The sequence below is a fragment of the Parambassis ranga genome, chromosome 12, assembly GCF_900634625.1.
Source record: "Parambassis ranga chromosome 12, fParRan2.1, whole genome shotgun sequence".
In the NCBI taxonomy this organism is placed as follows: Eukaryota; Metazoa; Chordata; class Actinopteri; family Ambassidae; genus Parambassis; species Parambassis ranga.
The window spans coordinates 10,001-34,341 of record NC_041032.1 but is presented as its reverse complement, the minus strand read 5'-3'; the positions used below and the strand labels follow the sequence as shown (position 1 = coordinate 34,341).

Sequence of the window (24,341 nt, the reverse complement as noted above, 5' to 3'; positions counted from 1 at the left end):
CAATATTATGACTGAATTGAGCTGTTTTTATCATATTTAGACTGGATTGAGCTGTTTTTATCATATTTAGTGTACATTCACTCAGTTGCAGCTCATTTTTTAGTGTTCTGACCTGTATTCAGCTCATATGCACAAATTGAGCTTCTCTCACTTAGATAATGCACTTTTGGACACCAACCTATTTCATTTTTTGTCAGCTCATTTCAGCAATATTATGACTGAATTGAGCTGTTTTCATCATATTTAGTGTACAGTCACTCAGTTGCAGCTGATTTTTTAGTGTTCTGACCTGTATTCAGCTCATATGCACAAATTGAGCTTCTCTCGCTGAGATAATGCACTTTTGGACACAAACCTATTTCATTGTTTGTCAGCTCATTTCAGCAATATTATGACTGAATTGAGCTGTTTTCATCATATTTAGTGTACATTCACTCAGTTGCAGCTCATTTTTTAGTGTTCTGACCTGTATTCAGCTCATATGCACAAATTGAGCTTCTCTCGCTGAGATAATGCACTTTTGGACACAAACCTATTTCATTGTTTGTCAGCTCATTTCAGCAATATTATGACTGAATTGAGCTGTTTTCATCATATTTAGACTGGATTGAGCTGTTTTCATCATATTTAGTGTACATTCACTCAGTTGCAGCTCATTTTTTAGTGTTCTGACCTGTATTCAGCTCATATGCACAAACTGAGCTTCTCTCGCTGAGATAATGTACTTTTGGACACCCCAACATATTTAGTTGTTTTTCAGCTCATTAGCAATATTATGACTGAATTGAGCTGTTTTCATCATATTTAGACTGGATTGAGCTGTTTCCATCATATTTAGTGTACATTCACTCAGTTGCAGCTCATTTTTTAGTGTTCTGACCTGTGTTCAGCTCATATGCACAAATTGAGCTTCTCTCACTTTTGGACACACACAACATATTTAGTTGTTTATCAGCTCCTTAGCAATATTATGACTGAATTGAGCCGTGGGTGAGCAGGAGAGTGTGGGCATTGTTGGAAGGCAGTGTGCAGGGCAAAGCTAACAGAGAGCGTTCCTACATCTTCTTATCGGAGCAAAACAACGACGCGCCGGAGTCACAGCGTGACCACGCCAGTATGACGCGCATAAAAGCACATCGCAGCTGAGGAGAAAGCAGCTCATGGCCATACTGCTCTGGAGACGCCCGATCTCTTCTGATCTCGGAAGCTAAGCAGAGTCGGGCCTGGTTAGTACTTGGATGGGAGACCGCCTGGGAATCCCGGGTGCTGTGAGCTTTTCTATCTTTGGACAATTGAGGACGTTAGGTTCCTTCCTGCCTTTGATCTCCGAATTCTGGGCCTTTGGTAACCACGGTAACCGCGCCTGACATACACTTAGACGCTCTCCCCACCATTACCTGCTAACCAACATCTTCACTTTTGGTCTTTGATGGGCAAAAAGAAGCAAGACGTGCATAAAATACATCCTGACTGATACCAAAGCAGGTGACGAAAACTACAGAAGACAGGCTACAAAAGCTACAAAGGTTGTTTATTGGCTACAAAGGCTACGGCAGATGTGGTTGGGACGCGCACACGCGTCTAAGAAAAGAAGCAAAGCTGACAGAGAGCGTTTTTTTCTTTCCTTTTTTCTTCAAACATCTGCTCAGCACTGCAACACAATGACCTCGACCGTACCAGGGGCACGAGGATTTTCCCGGCGCAGTTTGCTTGGTTTAGCCCGGGGAGGGGTGATTAAGGGTGGGTGAACAGGTTGTGGAGGTGCGCAAGGTGGCAGTGGGGTTCGTGGGAGGATGCGTGGGTGAGCAGGAGAGTGTGGGCATTGTTGGAAGGCAGTGTGCAGGGCAAAGCTAACAGAGAGCGTTCCTACATCTTCTTATCGGAGCAAAACAGCGACGCGTCAGAGTCACAGCGTGACCACGCCTGTATGACGCGCATAAAAGCACATCGCAGCTGAGGAGAAAGCAGCTCACGGCCATACTGCTCTGGAGACGCCCGCTCTCGTCTGATCTCGGAAGCTAAGCAGAGTCGGGCCTGGTTAGTACCTGGATGGGTGACCGCCTGGGAATACCGGGTGCTGTGAGCTTTTCTATCTTTGGACAATGGAGGACTTTAGGTTCCTTCCTGCCTTTGATCTCCGAATTCTGGGCCTTTGGTAACCACGGTAACCGTGTCTGACATACACAGACGCTCTCCCCACCATTACCTGCTAACCAACATCTTCCGTTTTGGTCTTTGATGGACAAAGAAAGCAAGACGTGCATAAAATACACCATAGCTGATACCAAAGCAGGTGACAAAAACTACAGAAGACAGGCTACAAAAGCTACAAAGGTTGTTTATTGGCTACAAAGGCCACGACAGATGTGGTTTGGACGCGCACGCACGTGTAAGGAAAGAAGCAAAGCTGACAGAGAGCGTTTTTTTCTTTCCTTTTTTCTTCAAACATCTGCTCATCACTGCAACACAATGACCTCGACGGTACCAGGGGCACGAGGATTTCCCCGGCGCGGTTTGCTTGGTTTAGCCCGGGGAGGGGTGATTAAGAGTGGGTGAACAGGTTGTAGCGGTGCGCAAGGTGGCGGTAAGGTCAGCGGGAGGATGCGTGGGTGAGCAGGAGAGCGTGGGCATTGTTGGACGGCAGCTGCGCAGGGCAGAGCTGACAGAGAGCGTCTCTACATCTGCTCATCACAGCAACACAACCACATGTCAGAGTCACAGCGTGACTACGCAAGCATGACACGCGTCAAGACACGCCGCAGCTGACGAGAAAGCAGCTCACGGCCACACTACTCCAGAAGCGCCCGATCTCGGAAGCTAAGCAGAGTCGGGCCTGGTTGGTTAGTACTTGGATGGGAGAGCGCCTGGGAGCACCGGGTGCTGTGAGCTTTTCTGTCTTTGGACAATTGAGGACTTTATGTTCCTTCCTGCCTTTGATCTGAGAATTCTGACGTCTGGTAACCACGGCAACCGCGGCTAGCAAACAGCTAGGCGCGGTTACCACAATTACCTGGGCACATGCACCTTCCATTTTTTGGTCTTTGATGGACAAAGAAAGCAAGACGTGCATAAAATCCACCATAATTGAGGACTTTATGTTCCTTCCTGCCTTCGATCTGAGAATTCTGACGTCTGGTAACCACGGTAACCGCGGCTAACAAACAGCTAGGCGCGGTTACCACAATTACCTGGGCACATGCACCTTCCGCTTTTTGCTCTTTGATGGACAAAGAAAGCAAGACGTGCATAAAATACACCATAACTGATACCAAAGCAGGTGACAAAAACTACACAAGGCAGGCCACAAAAGTGGTTTACTGGCTACAAAGGCTACAACAGATGTTTAGTGGACACACACACGTGCGAGAAAAGAGGAAAGTGTCTTTTCTTTTTGTAAACATCTGCTCAGCACTGCAGTGCAGCGCCTTCACGGCACCAGGGGCACGAGGACTTTCCCGGCGCGGTTTGCTTGGTTTAGCCCGGGGAGGGGGGATTAAGAGTGGGTGAACAGGTTGTAGCGGTGCGCAAGGTGGCGGTAAGGTCAGCGGGAGGATGCTTGGGTGAGCAGGAGAGCGCGGGCACTGTTGGACGGCAGCGCGCAGGGCAGAGCTGACAGGGAGCGTCTCTACATCTGCTCATCACAGCAGAGCAGCGACACGTCAGAGTCACAGCGTGACTACGCTAGTATGACATGCGTAAAGACACGCCGCAGCTGACGAGAAAGCAGCTCACGGCCACACTACTCTAGAAGCGCCCGATCTCGCCTGGTCTCGGAAGCTAAGCAGAGTCGGGCCTGGTTGGTTAGTACTTGGATGGGAGAGCGCCTGGGAGCACCGGGTGCTGTGAGCTTTTCTGTCTTTGGACAATTGAGGACTTTATGTTCCTTCCTGCCTTTGATCTGAGAATTCTGACGTCTGGTAACCACGGCAACCGCGGCTAGCAAACAGTTAGGCGCGGTTACCACAATTACCTGGGCACATGCACCTTCCGTTTTTTGGTCTGTGATGGACAAAGAAAGCAAGACGTGCATAAAATACACCATAGCTGATACCAAAGCAGGTGACAAAAACTACAGAAGACAGGCTACAAAAGCTACAAAGGTTGTTTATTGGCTACAAAGGCTACAACAGATGTTTATTGGACACACACACACGTGCAAGAAAAGAAGCAAAGCTGACAGAGAGCGTTTTTTTCTTTCCATTTTTCTTTAAACATCTGCTCATCACTGCAACACAACGACGCGCCAGGGCCTTTACGGTACCAGGGGCACGGGGATTTCCCCGGCGCGTTTTGCTTGGTTTAGCCCAGGGAGGGGTGATTAAGGGTGGGTGAACAGGTTGTGGCGGTGGGGTTAGTGGGTGAGCAGGAGAGTGTGGGCATTGTTGGAAGGCAGCTCGCAGGGCAAAGCTGACAGAGAGCGTCTCTACATCTGCTCATCACAGCAAAACAACGACATGTCAGAGTCACAGCACGACTACGCCAGCATGACATGCATAAAAGCACATCATAGCTGAGGCGAAAGCAGCTCACGGCCACACTGCTCTAGAAACGCCCGATCTCGTCTGATCTCGGAAGCTAAGCAGAGTCGGGCCTGGTTAGTACTTGGATGGGAGACCGCCTGGGAATACCAGGTGCTGTGAGCTTTTCTATCTTTGGACAATTGAGGACTTTATGTGCCTTCCTGCCTTTGATCCCAGAATTCTGACGTTTGGTAACCATGGTAACCGCGGCTAACAAACAGTTAGGCGCGGTTACCACCATTACCTGGGCACATGCACCTTCAGTTTTTGGTCTTTGATGGACAAAGAAAGCAAGACATGCATAAAGTACACCATAACTGATACCAAAGCAGGTGACAAAAACTACAGAAGACAGGCTACAAAAGTTATTTATTGGCTACAAAGGCTACAACAGATGTTTACAAAAAGGAAAGACGCTCTCTGTCAGCGTTGCTTCTTTTCTTGCACGTGTGTGTGCCCACTAAACATCTGCTCAGCACTGCAGCGCAACGCCTTTACGGTGCCAGGGGCACGAGGATTTCCCCGGCGCGGTTTGCTTGGTTTAGCCCGGGGAGGGGTGATTAAGAGTGGGTGAACAGGTTGTAGCGGTGCGCAAGGTGGCGGTAAGGTCAGCGGGAGGATGCGTGGGTGAGCAGGAGAGCGTGGGCATTGTTGGACGGCAGCGCGCAGGGCAGAGCTGACAGAGAGCGTCTCTACATCTGCTCATCACAGCAACACAACCACATGTCAGAGTCACAGCGTGACTACGCAAGCATGACACGCGTCAAGACACGCCGCAGCTGACGAGAAAGCAGCTCACGGCCACACTACTCCAGAAGCGCCCGATCTCGGAAGCTAAGCAGAGTCGGGCCTGGTTGGTTAGTACTTGGATGGGAGAGCGCCTGGGAGCACCGGGTGCTGTGAGCTTTTCTGTCTTTGGACAATTGAGGACTTTATGTTCCTTCCTGCCTTTGATCTGAGAATTCTGACGTCTGGTAACCACGGCAACCGCGGCTAGCAAACAGTTAGGCGCGGTTACCACAATTACCTGGGCACATGCACCTTCCATTTTTTGCTCTTTGATGGACAAAGAAAGCAAGACGTGCATAAAATACACCATAACTGATACCAAAGCAGGTGACAAAAACTACACAAGGCAGGCCACAAAAGTGGTTTACTGGCTACAAAGGCTACAACAGATGTTTAGTGGACACACACACGTGCGAGAAAAGAGGCAAAGTGTCTTTTCTTTTTGTAAACATCTGCTCAGCACTGCAGCGCAGCGCCTTCACGGCACCAGGGGCACGAGGACTTTCCCGGCGCGGTTTGCTTGGTTTAGCCCGGGGAGGGGGGATTAAGAGTGGGTGAACAGGTTGTAGCGGTGCGCAAGGTGGCTGTAAGGTCAGCGGGAGGATGCGTGGTTGAGCAGGAGAGCGTGGGCATTGTTGGACGGCAGCGCGCAGGGCAGAGCTGACAGAGAGCATCTCTACATCTGCTCATCACAGCAACACAACCACATGTCAGAGTCACAGCGTGACTACGCAAGCATGACACGTGTCAAGACACGCCGCAGCTGACGAGAAAGCAGCTCACGGCCACACTACTCCAGAAGCGCCCGATCTCGGAAGCTAAGCAGAGTCGGGCCTGGTTGGTTAGTACTTGGATGGGAGAGCGCCTGGGAGCACCGGGTGCTGTGAGCTTTTCTGTCTTTGGACAATTGAGGACTTTATGTTGCTTCCTGCCTTTGATCTGAGAATTCTGACGTCTGGTAACCACGGCAACCGCGGCTAGCAAACAGTTAGGCGCGGTTACCACAATTACCTGGGCACATGCACCTTCCGTTTTTTGGTCTTTGATGGACAAAGAAAGCAAGACGTGCATAAAATACACCATAACTGATACCAAAGCAGGTGACAAAAACTACACAAGGCAGGCCACAAAAGTGGTTTACTGGCTACAAAGGCTACAACAGATGTTTAGTGGACACACACACGTGCGAGAAAAGAGGAAAGTGTCTTTTCTTTTTGTAAACATCTGCTCAGCACTGCAGTGCAGCGCCTTCACGGCACCAGGGGCACGAGGACTTTCCCGGCGCGGTTTGCTTGGTTTAGCCCGGGGAGGGGGGATTAAGAGTGGGTGAACAGGTTGTAGCGGTGCGCAAGGTGGCGGTAAGGTCAGCGGGAGGATGCTTGGGTGAGCAGGAGAGCGCGGGCACTGTTGGACGGCAGCGCGCAGGGCAGAGCTGACAGGGAGTGTCTCTACATCTGCTCATCACAGCAGAGCAGCGACACGTCAGAGTCACAGCGTGACTACGCTAGTATGACATGCGTAAAGACACGCCGCAGCTGACGAGAAAGCAGCTCACGGCCACACTACTCTAGAAGCGCCCGATCTCGCCTGGTCTCGGAAGCTAAGCAGAGTCGGGCCTGGTTGGTTAGTACTTGGATGGGAGAGCGCCTGGGAGCACCGGGTGCTGTGAGCTTTTCTGTCTTTGGACAATTGAGGACTTTATGTTCCTTCCTGCCTTTGATCTGAGAATTCTGACGTCTGGTAACCACGGCAACCGCGGCTAGCAAACAGTTAGGCGCGGTTACCACAATTACCTGGGCACATGCACCTTCCGTTTTTTGGTCTGTGATGGACAAAGAAAGCAAGACGTGCATAAAATACACCATAGCTGATACCAAAGCAGGTGACAAAAACTACAGAAGACAGGCTACAAAAGCTACAAAGGTTGTTTATTGGCTACAAAGGCTACAACAGATGTTTATTGGACACACACACACGTGCAAGAAAAGAAGCAAAGCTGACAGAGAGCGTTTTTTTTCTTTCCTTTTTTCTTTAAACATCTGCTCTTCACTGCAACACGACGACGCGCCAGGGCCTTTACGGTACCAGGGGCACGGGGATTTCCCCGGCGCGTTTTGCTTGGTTTAGCCCAGGGAGGGGTGATTAAGGGTGGGTGAACAGGTTGTGGCGGTGGGGTTAGTGGGTGAGCAGGAGAGTGTGGGCATTGTTGGAAGGCAGCTCGCAGGGCAAAGCTGACAGAGAGCGTCTCTACATCTGCTCATCACAGCAAAACAACGACATGTCAGAGTCACAGCACGACTACGCCAGCATGACATGCATAAAAGCACATCATAGCTGAGGCGAAAGCAGCTCACGGCCACACTGCTCTAGAAACGTCCGATCTCGTCTGATCTCGGAAGCTAAGCAGAGTCGGGCCTGGTTAGTACTTGGATGGGAGACCGCCTGGGAATACCAGGTGCTGTGAGCTTTTCTATCTTTGGACAATTGAGGACTTTATGTGCCTTCCTGCCTTTGATCCCAGAATTCTGACGTTTGGTAACCATGGTAACCGCGGCTAACAAACAGTTAGGCGCGGTTACCACCATTACCTGGGCACATGCACCTTCAGTTTTTGGTCTTTGATGGACAAAGAAAGCAAGACATGCATAAAGTACACCATAACTGATACCAAAGCAGGTGACAAAAACTACAGAAGACAGGCTACAAAAGTTATTTATTGGCTACAAAGGCTACAACAGATGTTTACAAAAAGGAAAGACGCTCTCTGTCAGCGTTGCTTCTTTTCTTGCACGTGTGTGTGCCCACTAAACATCTGCTCAGCACTGCAGCGCAACGCCTTTACGGTGCCAGGGGCACGAGGATTTCCCCGGCGCGGTTTGCTTGGTTTAGCCCGGGGAGGGGTGATTAAGAGTGGGTGAACAGGTTGTAGCGGTGCGCAAGGTGGCGGTAAGGTCAGCGGGAGGATGCGTGGGTGAGCAGGAGAGTGTGGGCATTGTTGGACGGCAGCGCGCAGGGCAGAGCTGACAGAGAGCGTCTCTACATCTGCTCATCACAGCAACACAACCACATGTCAGAGTCACAGCGTGACTACGCAAGCATGACACGCGTCAAGACACGCCGCAGCTGACGAGAAAGCAGCTCACGGCCACACTACTCCAGAAGCGCCCGATCTCGGAAGCTAAGCAGAGTCGGGCCTGGTTGGTTAGTACTTGGATGGGAGAGCGCCTGGGAGCACCGGGTGCTGTGAGCTTTTCTGTCTTTGGACAATTGAGGACTTTATGTTCCTTCCTGCCTTTGATCTGAGAATTCTGACGTCTGGTAACCACGGCAACCGCGGCTAGCAAACAGTTAGGCGCGGTTACCACAATTACCTGGGCACATGCACCTTCCATTTTTTGCTCTTTGATGGACAAAGAAAGCAAGACGTGCATAAAATACACCATAACTGATACCAAAGCAGGTGACAAAAACTACACAAGGCAGGCCACAAAAGTGGTTTACTGGCTACAAAGGCTACAACAGATGTTTAGTGGACACACACACGTGCGAGAAAAGAGGCAAAGTGTCTTTTCTTTTTGTAAACATCTGCTCAGCACTGCAGCGCAGCGCCTTCACGGCACCAGGGGCACGAGGACTTTCCCGGCGCGGTTTGCTTGGTTTAGCCCGGGGAGGGGGGATTAAGAGTGGGTGAACAGGTTGTAGCGGTGCGCAAGGTGGCTGTAAGGTCAGCGGGAGGATGCGTGGTTGAGCAGGAGAGCGTGGGCATTGTTGGACGGCAGCGCGCAGGGCAGAGCTGACAGAGAGCATCTCTACATCTGCTCATCACAGCAACACAACCACATGTCAGAGTCACAGCGTGACTACACAAGCATGACACGTGTCAAGACACGCCGCAGCTGACGAGAAAGCAGCTCACGGCCACACTACTCCAGAAGCGCCCGATCTCGGAAGCTAAGCAGAGTCGGGCCTGGTTGGTTAGTACTTGGATGGGAGAGCGCCTGGGAGCACCGGGTGCTGTGAGCTTTTCTGTCTTTGGACAATTGAGGACTTTATGTTCCTTCCTGCCTTTGATCTGAGAATTCTGACGTCTGGTAACCACGGCAACCGCGGCTAGCAAACAGTTAGGCGCGGTTACCACAATTACCTGGGCACATGCACCTTCCGTTTTTTGGTCTTTGATGGACAAAGAAAGCAAGACGTGCATAAAATACACCATAACTGATACCAAAGCAGGTGACAAAAACTACACAAGGCAGGCCACAAAAGTGGTTTACTGGCTACAAAGGCTACAACAGATGTTTAGTGGACACACACACGTGCGAGAAAAGAGGCAAAGTGTCTTTTCTTTTTGTAAACATCTGCTCAGCACTGCAGCGCAGCGCCTTCACGGCACCAGGGGCACGAGGACTTTCCCGGCGCGGTTTGCTTGGTTTAGCCCGGGGAGGGGGGATTAAGAGTGGGTGAACAGGTTGTAGCGGTGCGCAAGGTGGCGGTAAGGTCAGCGGGAGGATGCGTGGGTGAGCAGGAGAGCGTGGGCACTGTTGGACGGCAGCGCGCAGGGCAGAGCTGACAGAGAGCGTCTCTACATCTGCTCATCACAGCAAGCACAACCACATGTCAGAGTCACAGCGTGACTACGCTAGCATGACACGCGTCAAGACACGCCGCAGCTGACGAGAAAGCAGCTCACGGCCACACTACTCTAGAAGCGCCCGATCTCGCCTGGTCTCGGAAGCTAAGCAGAGTCGGGCCTGGTTGGTTAGTACTTGGATGGGAGAGCGCCTGGGAGCACCGGGTGCTGTGAGCTTTTCTGTCTTTGGACAATTGAGGACTTTATGTTCCTTCCTGCCTTTGATCTGAGAATTCTGACGTCTGGTAACCACGGCAACCGCGGCTAGCAAACAGTTAGGCGCGGTTACCACAATTACCTGGGCACATGCACCTTCCGTTTTTTGGTCTGTGATGGACAAAGAAAGCAAGACGTGCATAAAATACACCATAGCTGATACCAAAGCAGGTGACAAAAACTACAGAAGACAGGCTACAAAAGCTACAAAGGTTGTTTATTGGCTACAAAGGCTACAACAGATGTTTATTGGACACACACACACGTGCAAGAAAAGAAGCAAAGCTGACAGAGAGCGTTTTTTTTCTTTCCATTTTTCTTTAAACATCTGCTCATCACTGCAACACGACGACGCGCCAGGGCCTTTACGGTACCAGGGGCACGAGGATTTCCCCGGCGCGTTTTGCTTGGTTTAGCCCAGGGAGGGGTGATTAAGGGTGGGTGAACAGGTTGTGGCAGTGGGGTTAGTGGGTGAGCAGGAGAGTGTGGGCATTGTTGGAAGGCAGCTCGCAGGGCAAAGCTGACAGAGAGCGTCTCTACATCTGCTCATCACAGCAAAACAACGACATGTCAGAGTCACAGCACGACTACGCCAGCATGACATGCATAAAAGCACATCATAGCTGAGGCGAAAGCAGCTCACGGCCATACTGCTCTGGAGACGCCCAGAGGAGGAGGTCGCAGGCGGAGCGGAGTGAGGGAGTTTTGGAGGGAAAGAGCGTTGTTTGAATGAGGATAATCTGTGCCTCTTTTTCGTTTTTTCGTTGGACTAATTAAAGTTTTCGTTAGGAACAGTGTTTTCCTTCGCTCCCCGCAGTCGGCGGACTGTCGGGGAGTAGTTTTTTGTTCGTTTTTCGTTTTATTTTTCTGCCCTCCATAATTTGGAGGGAAAAAGACTGGAATGATGGACAACACGGAAATAGGACCACGGAAAGGAGCCCCCGATAAACCCTTGGATAATGGACAAAACAGAAGAGCAACAATGTCGAGAAAAGAAGGAAAGGATGGACAATCAAAGGAGGATAAGGTAAGAGAAAGAACAGAAAATGATGAAGGAAGGATGGTCGGGAAGAGGGCAGACGGCCAGGAAAAAAAGAGGTCGGAGTCACAGAAGGAGGGGAAAAAAGAAAAAGAAATTAGTTATGAGAAAGATCTAACAGTTCAGGTCGAATTAAAGGGAGAAGAGATTGTTTCGCCGGTGGAACTAATACGGTGCATCAGACTTATGTGTGGGAATATTTGTGCCTGCCGAGGCACCGCGGCAAATAAGTATGAAATAACAATGGGGAGCCAGGCGGGTAAAAATAAATTGATCGACGGGTTTAAGATTGGAAACACAACAGTAGAAGGGAAGGAAATAAGCAACGACGAATTGGTTGTGTCTTTTCTGGGTCTGCCCGCTTATGTACCAGATGAAGAGATTTTAGAAAAACTAGAATCATGGCGTGTGTCAGCGGTGTCGCCCATAAAGCGTCGTATGTGGCCGGGGACGAGGGTGGCGGATGGGACGAGGTTTGTTAAGGTAAAATTCAATGAAACAGTGCAGTCACTACCTTATTCTGCAAGGTTCAGTACAGCAGCAGGGCCGGAATTTTTTCGGGTCATTCACGACCGGCAGGTCCGCGTATGTAGGATCTGCATACAGCCCGGCCACATCGTGAGGGATTGCCCAGAATTTTTTTGCAATAAATGTGGGGTCCAGGGGCATTATGCCAGGGAATGCACCAAAAGACTGGAAAAATGTCAAATTTGTTTTAATAAAATGGACAGTTGCATATGCGCTGAAAATAGCAGTGAGGAAGAAATAAACATTTATATAGAAAGGGATGATGAGTCTTGTATGGAGGAGGACGAGGCCCAGGAGGATGGGGCAGAGGAGGCTGCAGCCTGTATGGCGGAGACAGAGAAGGGCCAAGGCTGTCTACCAGCACGGCCGACGGAGCAAGAAGCGGGTGGGCTCACACATGCGCTCCCGGCAAGGGAGGGAGCTCAAAAAACGGGCTCTGCTCCTGAGAGGGCGGGGGGGGCAAGTGAAGCAGGCCCTGCCCTGGATCCTGTAGCATTTGGGAAAATGAGCGCGCCCGGAAGGGGTGGCGCAGGGATCAGTGCGTTGGCAGCCGTGGATGGGGGGGAGGCGAAGAGCCCTGCCCGGAGGCTGCCAGGTGGTGAAGAGGCTCTGTCACTAGGATCCAGCCTGGATGACGTTTCTCTATATGCCGGCTCCCAGGAGCTTGAGCAAAGCACCATAAAAGATGGTTTTGTGAAGCCCACCCTTCGCTCCAGTAAGTCTCTGCTGGCTGAAAAAGCCAGGGCAAGAGAAGCCGTCTCTGTGCCCACCTTTCTGGGACATAGGGTGATCTCCTCCGACTCTGACCTGGAGAGAGAGGCAGGGCAAAAATTATATAAGAAAAAGATGCAGGAAGCAAAGCAGAATAGGCACGCTAGGAAAAAGAAGTAATACTGTTACATTAAGGTCTGCCTCCATCTTACTTCTAGCCATGATCACTATCACATCTTTAAACATTTCTGGAGCAAGGACAATAGAAAAAATACAGGACATAACAAACAACATACACACGGATATTCTCTGTATGCAGGAAGTAAGGTGGAGCGCAGACCTATTAAAGGAAGTAAAGAAAATGTGGAGAGGAGAAATATTTTATGCCCCTGGACCCTCTCTGGCAGCGGGCGCTGCTGTGCTGATCAAACCGGGCCTCCCTCACGATGTGGCCTGCGTGCACACCGACGGCGGGGGCCGGTTGGTCGTGGTGGACCTGAAAGAGGGCAGTAAGGATTTAAGATTAATTAATATATATGGAAACAATGATGAAAAGGGAAGGAAAGATTTAATAAGGGAAAAACTAAGCAAATGGGTATCGAGGAATTGCATCATAATTGGGGATTTTAATATAATAATGGCAACAGAGGATACGGTAAATATAAATAATAACAAATTAAAGAGTGACATGAGCAGACAAGAATTACTAAAATTAATGTCGGAATATAACTTAATAGATTTATGGAGAGTGCTAAACCCGAGAGGTCGTGACTACTCCAGGAGACAGCTGGTGAGGGGGAAGCTGAGACAATCCCGAATAGATTTGGTACTGGCGTCTCCTGGAGTAGTCACAGAGGTGGACACCGTTGATTACATGCCTAATAGGTGGAGCGATCATTCCCTGCTTCAGGTTCGCATGAGAGGAGCGGGCAGGCCCAGAAACGGAGGTCTGTGGGTTTTAAACAATAAAATCTTAGAAAATGAAAATTTTAAAATAAAGATTAATTCTTTTCTAAACGAAATAAAATATGAAATAACGGAAACCGAAGATTTATTGAAATGGTGGGAGGGGGTAAAAAATAGGATAAAAAAACTCTGCATAAACGAAAGTAAAAAGAGAAAGTGGCAGGAAAAACAGGAAGAGAACGAATTATTAGAAATAATAAAAATTGAAACGAAAAAAATAGAAGAAAATCCGGATCGAAACACAATCATACTTGCAACAGCGCAGGCAAAATTGCACAATTTAACGGCTAACAAATGCAAAGCAGCAGCAATAAGAGCAAAAGCAAAATATCTAGTGGAAGGAGAAAAATCAACAAGTTACTTTCTGGGGTTGGAAAAACGAAAACAGGAAAACTCTTTCATAAAATCGGTAGTAAACAGTGAGGGAGAAATAATAACGGATCTGGGAGGGATTTTAGAAACGGCGCAGAATTTCTATGGCAAATTATTTCAAACTGAAGAAACAGATCAGGACGAAAGGGAAAAAAACATAAATTACCTGGAGAAAAAGTTAGACGAAGCAGACAGGGCCTTCTGTGACTCCGACCTGACAATACAACAAATCACAACAGCCATAAAATCATTAAATACGGGGAAAAGCCCAGGATGGGACGGACTGACAGCTGAATTTTACCAAGCTTTCAGTCCAAACTTGGCCCCCATCCTGGGCCGCGTTTTCAACGAAATAGAAAGAAGGAAAACAACAACGGGGAATTTTGCAAAAGGGATAATAACATTAGTGTATAAAAAGAAAGGGGATAAAAACAAACTAGAAAACTACAGACCAATAAGTCTTTTAAATACGGATTTTAAAATAATTGCGAAAATCTTAGCAAACAGGCTGAAAAGGGTTATTGAGGAGGTGGTGGGTGAGACACAGGCATATGGCGTGCCGGGCAGAGACATTTCTGACTCTGTCCTGGCCGTCAGATGCCTGGTCAAACACATGTGCACAACGGGGGGTTTTTTATTGAGTGTAGATTTTGAAAAAGCTTTTGACCGTGTGGAGCACACCTTTCTATGGCGAGTCCTAGAGAGGCTGGGCTTTGGAGAGCGGTACATTAACTGGATCAAAACACTGTACAGCGGAGCCACCAGCTGCGTCAAAATAAACGGCACGTGCACAAGTGCGTTTCCGCTGAGCAGATCGATCAGACAGGGCTGTCCGCTGTCTGCCATGCTCTTCACCCTGGTGACAGAGCCTCTGGCGGAAGCGGTCAGACGGAATGTAAATATTAGAGGGATTAGAGTGGGAGAGTCTGCGTGCTGCAAGATTGTGCAGTACGCAGACGACACAAATATCACGGTGGTAGATAAAGATAGTGTTAATGAGGTGATGGGCACGATAGATTCGTTTTGTAAAGCATCGGGTGCAAAAATGAATATTAATAAAACACAAATAATGATGTGTGGGGGAGCACAAAGCATACACAACACATGGGGGTTTCAAAATGCGGGAGAGGAAATAAAGATATTGGGGGTGTGGGTGGGGAAAGATGAAGGGAGAGCAAATCAAAAAAATTGGGACATTTTAACAGGGAAAATCAAGAACATAATTAACCTGTGGAAGCAGAGACAGCTGGGGATAAAAGGAAAAATAACTGTAATAAATTCACTAATGATGTCCACTGTAAACCATGTCCTGGCTGTCTGTCCTCTGTCCCCGCAGCAGGAGAGCAACATTAACAAAGCCATCGGCAGCTTCCTGTGGAGGTCTAACATGAACCAGGTCGCCCATGACGTCATGATCCAGCCCGAGGACAGGGGCGGTCTGAGACTAATAGACATCGGATCCAGGAAAAAAGCTTTAAGGATCAAAATAATCAAAAAACTCTTAGAAAACAATAACCTCATCTGGAAAAATTATATTGCAAAGGATCTGTGTCTCGGACCGCCCTTGGACCTGTGGGCACTCTGCCAGAGGCGTTCACCAAGGAGTGTAGGAGTGGTGGACCCTCTGGCGGAGGAGATCATGACGGCGTGGGCTGAGCTGAGGCCTCTGCTGGAAGCAAGGGTCGACGGTGTCCTCCAGGCAGCGGCGCAGCCCCTCTTTGACAACCCAGATGTTACCTGGGGAGGGAGGGAGGTGGTCTGCGCCGCCATGGAACGAGCTGGTTTAGTCCGGCTTGGGGACATTGTCGACCCGGCCGGTGGCATAGAAGCTGCGGGGATCCTGGCCATCCTAAGGAGGGAGAAAATAGTTTTTAGAAAAGGAAAAATTCTGGATGTGTGTGATAAACTGGCTGCCTCTGTCCCTCGGCGCTGGTTACGGTTGCTGAGGGGGGGGAGGCAGCCAGGAACAACTAACCGACTCTCTTGTGAGTTTTATACTCGACAGGACCAGAAAAGTCTACAAGACATCACCACAAAAGGGCTATACAACATCTTCACACGGAACAAGAGGAGACCACCAGCGGCTGACCAGGCGTGGAGGAGAGTTTTCCCTGGCCTCCGGGGGGACAGGATCTGGGCCACACTCAGGGGCGGCGTGGCCCCTGGGAATGTCCTCACAATGGATTTCAGACTAAGGCACAGAAAGATACACCCGGGAATAGTGCTACACCAAATAAACAAAGAGGCATTCAGCAGGGGCTGCGCCGTCTGCGGGGCAGCCGAGGAGACTTTGGAACACCTCTTCCTTGACTGCCCCGCCATCGGCGCCACCCTGAGGAGGCTCAGAGACCTACTGGAGGCCAGGGCGAACGGCTACTGGGAGCAGGAGGAGGAATGGAGACTGTTCTTGCTGTTCGGGGAAAAAAACAAAAACAAGAAAGGACAAACAATAAGAAACACGGCAGGACTTTTTGCAAGGCATGCAATATACACATCCAGAAACACACACAGGAAATCTAACAACCCAGTCGCACCATGGGGGGTGTTCAAAAGCACTTTTCAATTGTATATACGCACCATGGTGATGTGGGACAAGGGAAAGGTGAAGGAAGCACTCTTGGAGGGGCATAGTTTATTTCATTTGGAAGAGGGTGTAGTATACTTTAATTTTTGAAGATTTTGTTTTTTCTATTTCCTGTTTTAGTTTAATTTTTGAACTTGAGATAAAAGAATAAGAGTTTTCTGTTTAGTATATTTTGAATGTTTCTTTTTGTTAAATTGAAATAATGGTATATCATGTTTTGACTTTTCTGTAAATATTTTAAGGAAATTTTTGATAATAAAAGATAAAAAAAAAAGAAACGCCCGATCTCGTCTGATCTCGGAAGCTAAGCAGAGTCGGGCCTGGTTAGTACTTGGATGGGAGACCGCCTGGGAATACCAGGTGCTGTGAGCTTTTCTATCTTTGGACAATTGAGGACTTTATGTGCCTTCCTGCCTTTGATCCCAGAATTCTGACGTTTGGTAACCATGGTAACCGCGGCTAACAAACACTTAGGCGCGGTTACCACCATTACCTGGGCACATGCACCTTCAGTTTTTGGTCTTTGATGGACAAAGAAAGCAAGACATGCATAAAGTACACCATAACTGATACCAAAGCAGGTGACAAAAACTACAGAAGACAGGCTACAAAAGTTATTTATTGGCTACAAAGGCTACAACAGATGTTTACAAAAAGGAAAGACGCTCTCTGTCAGCGTTGCTTCTTTTCTTGCACGTGTGTGTGCCCACTAAACATCTGCTCAGCACTGCAGCGCAGCGCCTTCACGGCACCAGGGGCACGAGGATTTCCCCGGCGCGGTTTGCTTGGTTTAGCCCGGGGAGGGGTGATTAAGAGTGGGTGAACAGGTTGTAGCGGTGCGCAAGGTGGCGGTAAGGTCAGCGGGAGGATGCGTGGGTGAGCAGGAGAGCGTGGGCATTGTTGGACGGCAGCGCGCAGGGCAGAGCTGACAGAGAGCGTCTCTACATCTGCTCATCACAGCAACACAACCACATGTCAGAGTCACAGCGTGACTACGCAAGCATGACACGCGTCAAGACACGCCGCAGCTGACGAGAAAGCAGCTCACGGCCACACTACTCCAGAAGCGCCCGATCTCGGAAGCTAAGCAGAGTCGGGCCTGGTTGGTTAGTACTTGGATGGGAGAGCGCCTGGGAGCACCGGGTGCTGTGAGCTTTTCTGTCTTTGGACAATTGAGGACTTTATGTTCCTTCCTGCCTTTGATCTGAGAATTCTGACGTCTGGTAACCACGGCAACCGCGGCTAGCAAACAGTTAGGCGCGGTTACCACAATTACCTGGGCACATGCACCTTCCGTTTTTTGGTCTTTGATGGACAAAGAAAGCAAGACGTGCATAAAATCCACCATAATTGAGGACTTTATGTTCCTTCCTGCCTTCGATCTGAGAATTCTGACGTCTGGTAACCACGGTAACCGCGGCTAACAAACAGCTAGGCGCGGTTACCACAATTACCTGGGCACATGCACCTTCCGCTTTTTGCTCTTTGATGGACAAAGAAAGCAAGACGTGCATAAAATACACCATAACTGATACCAAAGCAGGTGACAAAAACTACACAAGGCAGGCCACAAAAGTGGTTTACTGGCTACAAAGGCTACAACAGATGTTTAGTGGACACACACACGTGCGAGAAAAGAGGCAAAGTGTCTTTTCTTTTTGTAAACATCTGCTCAGCACTGCAGCGCAGCGCCTTCACGGCACCAGGGGCACGAGGACTTTCCCGGCGCGGTTTGCTTGGTTTAGCCCGGGGAGGGGGGATTAAGAGTGGGTGAACAGGTTGTAGCGGTGCGCAAGGTGGCGGTAAGGTCAGCGGGAGGATGCGTGGGTGAGCAGGAGAGCGTGGGCATTGTTGGACGGCAGCGCGCAGGGCAGAGCTGACAGAGAGCGTCTCTACATCTGCTCATCACAGCAACACAACCACATGTCAGAGTCACAGCGTGACTACGCAAGCATGACACGCGTCAAGACACGCCGCAGCTGACGAGAAAGCAGCTCACGGCCACACTACTCCAGAAGCGCCCGATCTCGGAAGCTAAGCAGAGTCGGGCCTGGTTGGTTAGTACTTGGATGGGAGAGCGCCTGGGAGCACCGGGTGCTGTGAGCTTTTCTGTCTTTGGACAATTGAGGACTTTATGTTCCTTCCTGCCTTTGATCTGAGAATTCTGACGTCTGGTAACCACGGCAACCGCGGCTAGCAAACAGTTAGGCGCGGTTACCACAATTACCTGGGCACATGCACCTTCCGTTTTTTGGTCTTTGATGGACAAAGAAAGCAAGACGTGCATAAAATCCACCATAATTGAGGACTTTATGTTCCTTCCTGCCTTCGATCTGAGAATTCTGACGTCTGGTAACCACGGTAACCGCGGCTAACAAACAGCTAGGCGCGGTTACCACAATTACCTGGGCACATGCACCTTCCGCTTTTTGCTCTTTGATGGACAAAGAAAGCAAGACGTGCATAAAATACACCATAACTGATACCAAAGCAGGTGACAAAAACTACACAAGGCAGGCCACAAAAGTGGTTTACTGGCTACAAAGGCTACAACAGATGTTTAGTGGACACACACACGTGCGAGAAAAGAGGCAAAGTGTCTTTTCTTTTTGTAAACATCTGCTCAGCACTGCAGCGCAGCGCCTTCACGGCACCAGGGGCACGAGGACTTTCCCGGCGCGGTTTGCTTGGTTTAGCCCGGGGAGGGGGGATTAAGAGTGGGTGAACAGGTTGTAGCGGTGCGCAAGGTGGCGGTAAGGTCAGCGGGAGGATGCGTGGGTGAGCAGGAGAGCGTGGGCATTGTTGGACGGCAGCGCGCAGGGCAGAGCTGACAGAGAGCGTCTCTACATCTGCTCATCACAGCAACACAACCACATGTCAGAGTCACAGCGTGACTACGCAAGCATGACACGCGTCAAGACACGCCGCAGCTGACGAGAAAGCAGCTCACGGCCACACTACTCCAGAAGCGCCCGATCTCGGAAGCTAAGCAGAGTCGGGCCTGGTTGGTTAGTACTTGGATGGGAGAGCGCCTGGGAGCACCGGGTGCTGTGAGCTTTTCTGTCTTTGGACAATTGAGGACTTTATGTTCCTTCCTGCCTTTGATCTGAGAATTCTGACGTCTGGTAACCACGGCAACCGCGGCTAGCAAACAGTTAGGCGCGGTTACCACAATTACCTGGGCACATGCACCTTCCGTTTTTTGGTCTTTGATGGACAAAGAAAGCAAGACGTGCATAAAATCCACCATAATTGAGGACTTTATGTTCCTTCCTGCCTTCGATCTGAGAATTCTGACGTCTGGTAACCACGGTAACCGCGGCTAACAAACAGCTAGGCGCGGTTACCACAATTACCTGGGCACATGCACCTTCCGCTTTTTGCTCTTTGATGGACAAAGAAAGCAAGACGTGCATAAAATACACCATAACTGATACCAAAGCAGGTGACAAAAACTACACAAGGCAGGCCACAAAAGTGGTTTACTGGCTACAAAGGCTACAACAGATGTTTAGTGGACACACACACGTGCGAGAAAAGAGGCAAAGTGTCTTTTCTTTTTGTAAACATCTGCTCAGCACTGCAGCGCAGCGCCTTCACGGCACCAGGGGCACGAGGACTTTCCCGGCGCGGTTTGCTTGGTTTAGCCCGGGGAGGGGGGATTAAGAGTGGGTGAACAGGTTGTAGCGGTGCGCAAGGTGGCGGTAAGGTCAGCGGGAGGATGCGTGGGTGAGCAGGAGAGCGTGGGCATTGTTGGACGGCAGCGCGCAGGGCAGAGCTGACAGAGAGCGTCTCTACATCTGCTCATCACAGCAACACAACCACATGTCAGAGTCACAGCGTGACTACGCAAGCATGACACGCGTCAAGACACGCCGCAGCTGACGAGAAAGCAGCTCACGGCCACACTACTCCAGAAGCGCCCGATCTCGGAAGCTAAGCAGAGTCGGGCCTGGTTGGTTAGTACTTGGATGGGAGAGCGCCTGGGAGCACCGGGTGCTGTGAGCTTTTCTGTCTTTGGACAATTGAGGACTTTATGTTCCTTCCTGCCTTTGATCTGAGAATTCTGACGTCTGGTAACCACGGCAACCGCGGCTAGCAAACAGTTAGGCGCGGTTACCACAATTACCTGGGCACATGCACCTTCCGTTTTTTGGTCTTTGATGGACAAAGAAAGCAAGACGTGCATAAAATCCACCATAATTGAGGACTTTATGTTCCTTCCTGCCTTCGATCTGAGAATTCTGACGTCTGGTAACCACGGTAACCGCGGCTAACAAACAGCTAGGCGCGGTTACCACAATTACCTGGGCACATGCACCTTCCGCTTTTTGCTCTTTGATGGACAAAGAAAGCAAGACGTGCATAAAATACACCATAACTGATACCAAAGCAGGTGACAAAAACTACACAAGGCAGGCCACAAAAGTGGTTTACTGGCTACAAAGGCTACAACAGATGTTTAGTGGACACACACACGTGCGAGAAAAGAGGCAAAGTGTCTTTTCTTTTTGTAAACATCTGCTCAGCACTGCAGCGCAGCGCCTTCACGGCACCAGGGGCACGAGGACTTTCCCGGCGCGGTTTGCTTGGTTTAGCCCGGGGAGGGGGGATTAAGAGTGGGTGAACAGGTTGTAGCGGTGCGCAAGGTGGCGGTAAGGTCAGCGGGAGGATGCGTGGGTGAGCAGGAGAGCGTGGGCATTGTTGGACGGCAGCGCGCAGGGCAGAGCTGACAGAGAGCGTCTCTACATCTGCTCATCACAGCAACACAACCACATGTCAGAGTCACAGCGTGACTACGCAAGCATGACACGCGTCAAGACACGCCGCAGCTGACGAGAAAGCAGCTCACGGCCACACTACTCCAGAAGCGCCCGATCTCGGAAGCTAAGCAGAGTCGGGCCTGGTTGGTTAGTACTTGGATGGGAGAGCGCCTGGGAGCACCGGGTGCTGTGAGCTTTTCTGTCTTTGGACAATTGAGGACTTTATGTTCCTTCCTGCCTTTGATCTGAGAATTCTGACGTCTGGTAACCACGGCAACCGCGGCTAGCAAACAGTTAGGCGCGGTTACCACAATTACCTGGGCACATGCACCTTCCGTTTTTTGGTCTTTGATGGACAAAGAAAGCAAGACGTGCATAAAATCCACCATAATTGAGGACTTTATGTTCCTTCCTGCCTTCGATCTGAGAATTCTGACGTCTGGTAACCACGGTAACCGCGGCTAACAAACAGCTAGGCGCGGTTACCACAATTACCTGGGCACATGCACCTTCCGCTTTTTGCTCTTTGATGGACAAAGAAAGCAAGACGTGCATAAAATACACCATAACTGATACCAAAGCAGGTGACAAAAACTACACAAGGCAGGCCACAAAAGTGGTTTACTGGCTACAAAGGCTACAACAGATGTTTAGTGGACACACACACGTGCGAGAAAAGAGGCAAAGTGTCTTTTCTTTTTGTAAACATCTGCTCAGCACTGCAGCGCAGCGCCTTCACGGCACCAGGGGCACGAGGACTTTCCCGGCGCGGTTTGCTTGGTTTAGCCCGGGGAGGGGGGATTAAGAGTGGGTGAACAGGTTGTAGCGGTGCGCAAGGTGGCGGTAAGGTCAGCGGGAGGATGCGTGGGTGAGCAGGAGAGCGTGGGCATTGTTGGACGGCAGCGCGCAGGGCAGAGCTGACAGAGAGCGTCTCTACATCTGCTCATCACAGCAACACAACCACATGTCAGAGTCACAGCGTGACTACGCAAGCATGACACGCGTCAAGACACGCCGCAGCTGACGAGAAAGCAGCTCACGGCCACACTACTCCAGAAGCGCCCGATCTCGGAAGCTAAGCAGAGTCGGGCCTGGTTGGTTAGTACTTGGATGGGAGAGCGCCTGGGAGCACCGGGTGCTGTGAGCTTTTCTGTCTTTGGACAATTGAGGACTTTATGTTCCTTCCTGCCTTTGATCTGAGAATTCTGACGTCTGGTAACCACGGCAACCGCGGCTAGCAAACAGTTAGGCGCGGTTACCACAATTACCTGGGCACATGCACCTTCCGTTTTTTGGTCTTTGATGGACAAAGAAAGCAAGACGTGCATAAAATCCACCATAATTGAGGACTTTATGTTCCTTCCTGCCTTCGATCTGAGAATTCTGACGTCTGGTAACCACGGTAACCGCGGCTAACAAACAGCTAGGCGCGGTTACCACAATTACCTGGGCACATGCACCTTCCGCTTTTTGCTCTTTGATGGACAAAGAAAGCAAGACGTGCATAAAATACACCATAACTGATACCAAAGCAGGTGACAAAAACTACACAAGGCAGGCCACAAAAGTGGTTTACTGGCTACAAAGGCTACAACAGATGTTTAGTGGACACACACACGTGCGAGAAAAGAGGCAAAGTGTCTTTTCTTTTTGTAAACATCTGCTCAGCACTGCAGCGCAGCGCCTTCACGGCACCAGGGGCACGAGGACTTTCCCGGCGCGGTTTGCTTGGTTTAGCCCGGGGAGGGGGGATTAAGAGTGTGTGAACAGGTTGTAGCGGTGCGCAAGGTGGCGGTAAGGTCAGCGGGAGGATGCGTGGGTGAGCAGGAGAGCGTGGGCATTGTTGGACGGCAGCGCGCAGGGCAGAGCTGACAGAGAGCGTCTCTACATCTGCTCATCACAGCAACACAACCACATGTCAGAGTCACAGCGTGACTACGCAAGCATGACACGCGTCAAGACACGCCGCAGCTGACGAGAAAGCAGCTCACGGCCACACTACTCCAGAAGCGCCCGATCTCGGAAGCTAAGCAGAGTCGGGCCTGGTTGGTTAGTACTTGGATGGGAGAGCGCCTGGGAGCACCGGGTGCTGTGAGCTTTTCTGTCTTTGGACAATTGAGGACTTTATGTTCCTTCCTGCCTTTGATCTGAGAATTCTGACGTCTGGTAACCACGGCAACCGCGGCTAGCAAACAGTTAGGCGCGGTTACCACAATTACCTGGGCACATGCACCTTCCGTTTTTTGGTCTTTGATGGACAAAGAAAGCAAGACGTGCATAAAATCCACCATAATTGAGGACTTTATGTTCCTTCCTGCCTTCGATCTGAGAATTCTGACGTCTGGTAACCACGGTAACCGCGGCTAACAAACAGCTAGGCGCGGTTACCACAATTACCTGGGCACATGCACCTTCCGCTTTTTGCTCTTTGATGGACAAAGAAAGCAAGACGTGCATAAAATACACCATAACTGATACCAAAGCAGGTGACAAAAACTACACAAGGCAGGCCACAAAAGTGGTTTACTGGCTACAAAGGCTACAACAGATGTTTAGTGGACACACACACGTGCGAGAAAAGAGGCAAAGTGTCTTTTCTTTTTGTAAACATCTGCTCAGCACTGCAGCGCAGCGCCTTCACGGCACCAGGGGCACGAGGACTTTCCCGGCGCGGTTTGCTTGGTTTAGCCCGGGGAGGGGGGATTAAGAGTGGGTGAACAGGTTGTAGCGGTGCGCAAGGTGGCGGTAAGGTCAGCGGGAGGATGCGTGGGTGAGCAGGAGAGCGTGGGCATTGTTGGACGGCAGCGCGCAGGGCAGAGCTGACAGAGAGCGTCTCTACATCTGCTCATCACAGCAACACAACCACATGTCAGAGTCACAGCGTGACTACGCAAGCATGACACGCGTCAAGACACGCCGCAGCTGACGAGAAAGCAGCTCACGGCCACACTACTCCAGAAGCGCCCGATCTCGGAAGCTAAGCAGAGTCGGGCCTGGTTGGTTAGTACTTGGATGGGAGAGCGCCTGGGAGCACCGGGTGCTGTGAGCTTTTCTGTCTTTGGACAATTGAGGACTTTATGTTCCTTCCTGCCTTTGATCTGAGAATTCTGACGTCTGGTAACCACGGCAACCGCGGCTAGCAAACAGTTAGGCGCGGTTACCACAATTACCTGGGCACATGCACCTTCCGTTTTTTGGTCTTTGATGGACAAAGAAAGCAAGA

The 24,341-nt window shown here is 50.2% G+C and overlaps 4 non-coding genes and 3 pseudogenes across 4 annotated transcripts; all 7 read left to right on the top strand.

Annotated features, from left to right (window-relative positions):
- Nucleotides 1-1,156: 1,156 nt before the first annotated feature.
- On the top strand, nucleotides 1,157-1,275 carry LOC114444257 (5S ribosomal RNA). The gene has a single exon (XR_003671534.1). It is a non-coding gene; the product is annotated as a 5S ribosomal RNA (ribosomal RNA).
- A 692-nt stretch (nucleotides 1,276-1,967) lies between these two features.
- Nucleotides 1,968-2,086, top strand: LOC114444261 (5S ribosomal RNA). Its single transcript, XR_003671538.1, has one exon. It is a non-coding gene; the product is annotated as a 5S ribosomal RNA (ribosomal RNA).
- A 1,640-nt stretch (nucleotides 2,087-3,726) lies between these two features.
- Nucleotides 3,727-3,849, top strand: LOC114444255 (uncharacterized; annotated as a pseudogene).
- Nucleotides 3,850-4,524: 675 nt separating this feature from the next.
- LOC114444256 (5S ribosomal RNA) lies at nucleotides 4,525-4,643 on the top strand. Its single transcript, XR_003671533.1, has one exon. It is a non-coding gene; the product is annotated as a 5S ribosomal RNA (ribosomal RNA).
- A 2,215-nt stretch (nucleotides 4,644-6,858) lies between these two features.
- Nucleotides 6,859-6,981, top strand: LOC114444254 (uncharacterized; annotated as a pseudogene).
- Nucleotides 6,982-7,657: 676 nt separating this feature from the next.
- LOC114444269 (5S ribosomal RNA) lies at nucleotides 7,658-7,776 on the top strand. Its single transcript, XR_003671545.1, has one exon. It is a non-coding gene; the product is annotated as a 5S ribosomal RNA (ribosomal RNA).
- Nucleotides 7,777-9,993: 2,217 nt separating this feature from the next.
- On the top strand, nucleotides 9,994-10,116 carry LOC114444252 (uncharacterized; annotated as a pseudogene).
- The last annotated feature ends 14,225 nt before the right edge of the window (nucleotides 10,117-24,341 follow it).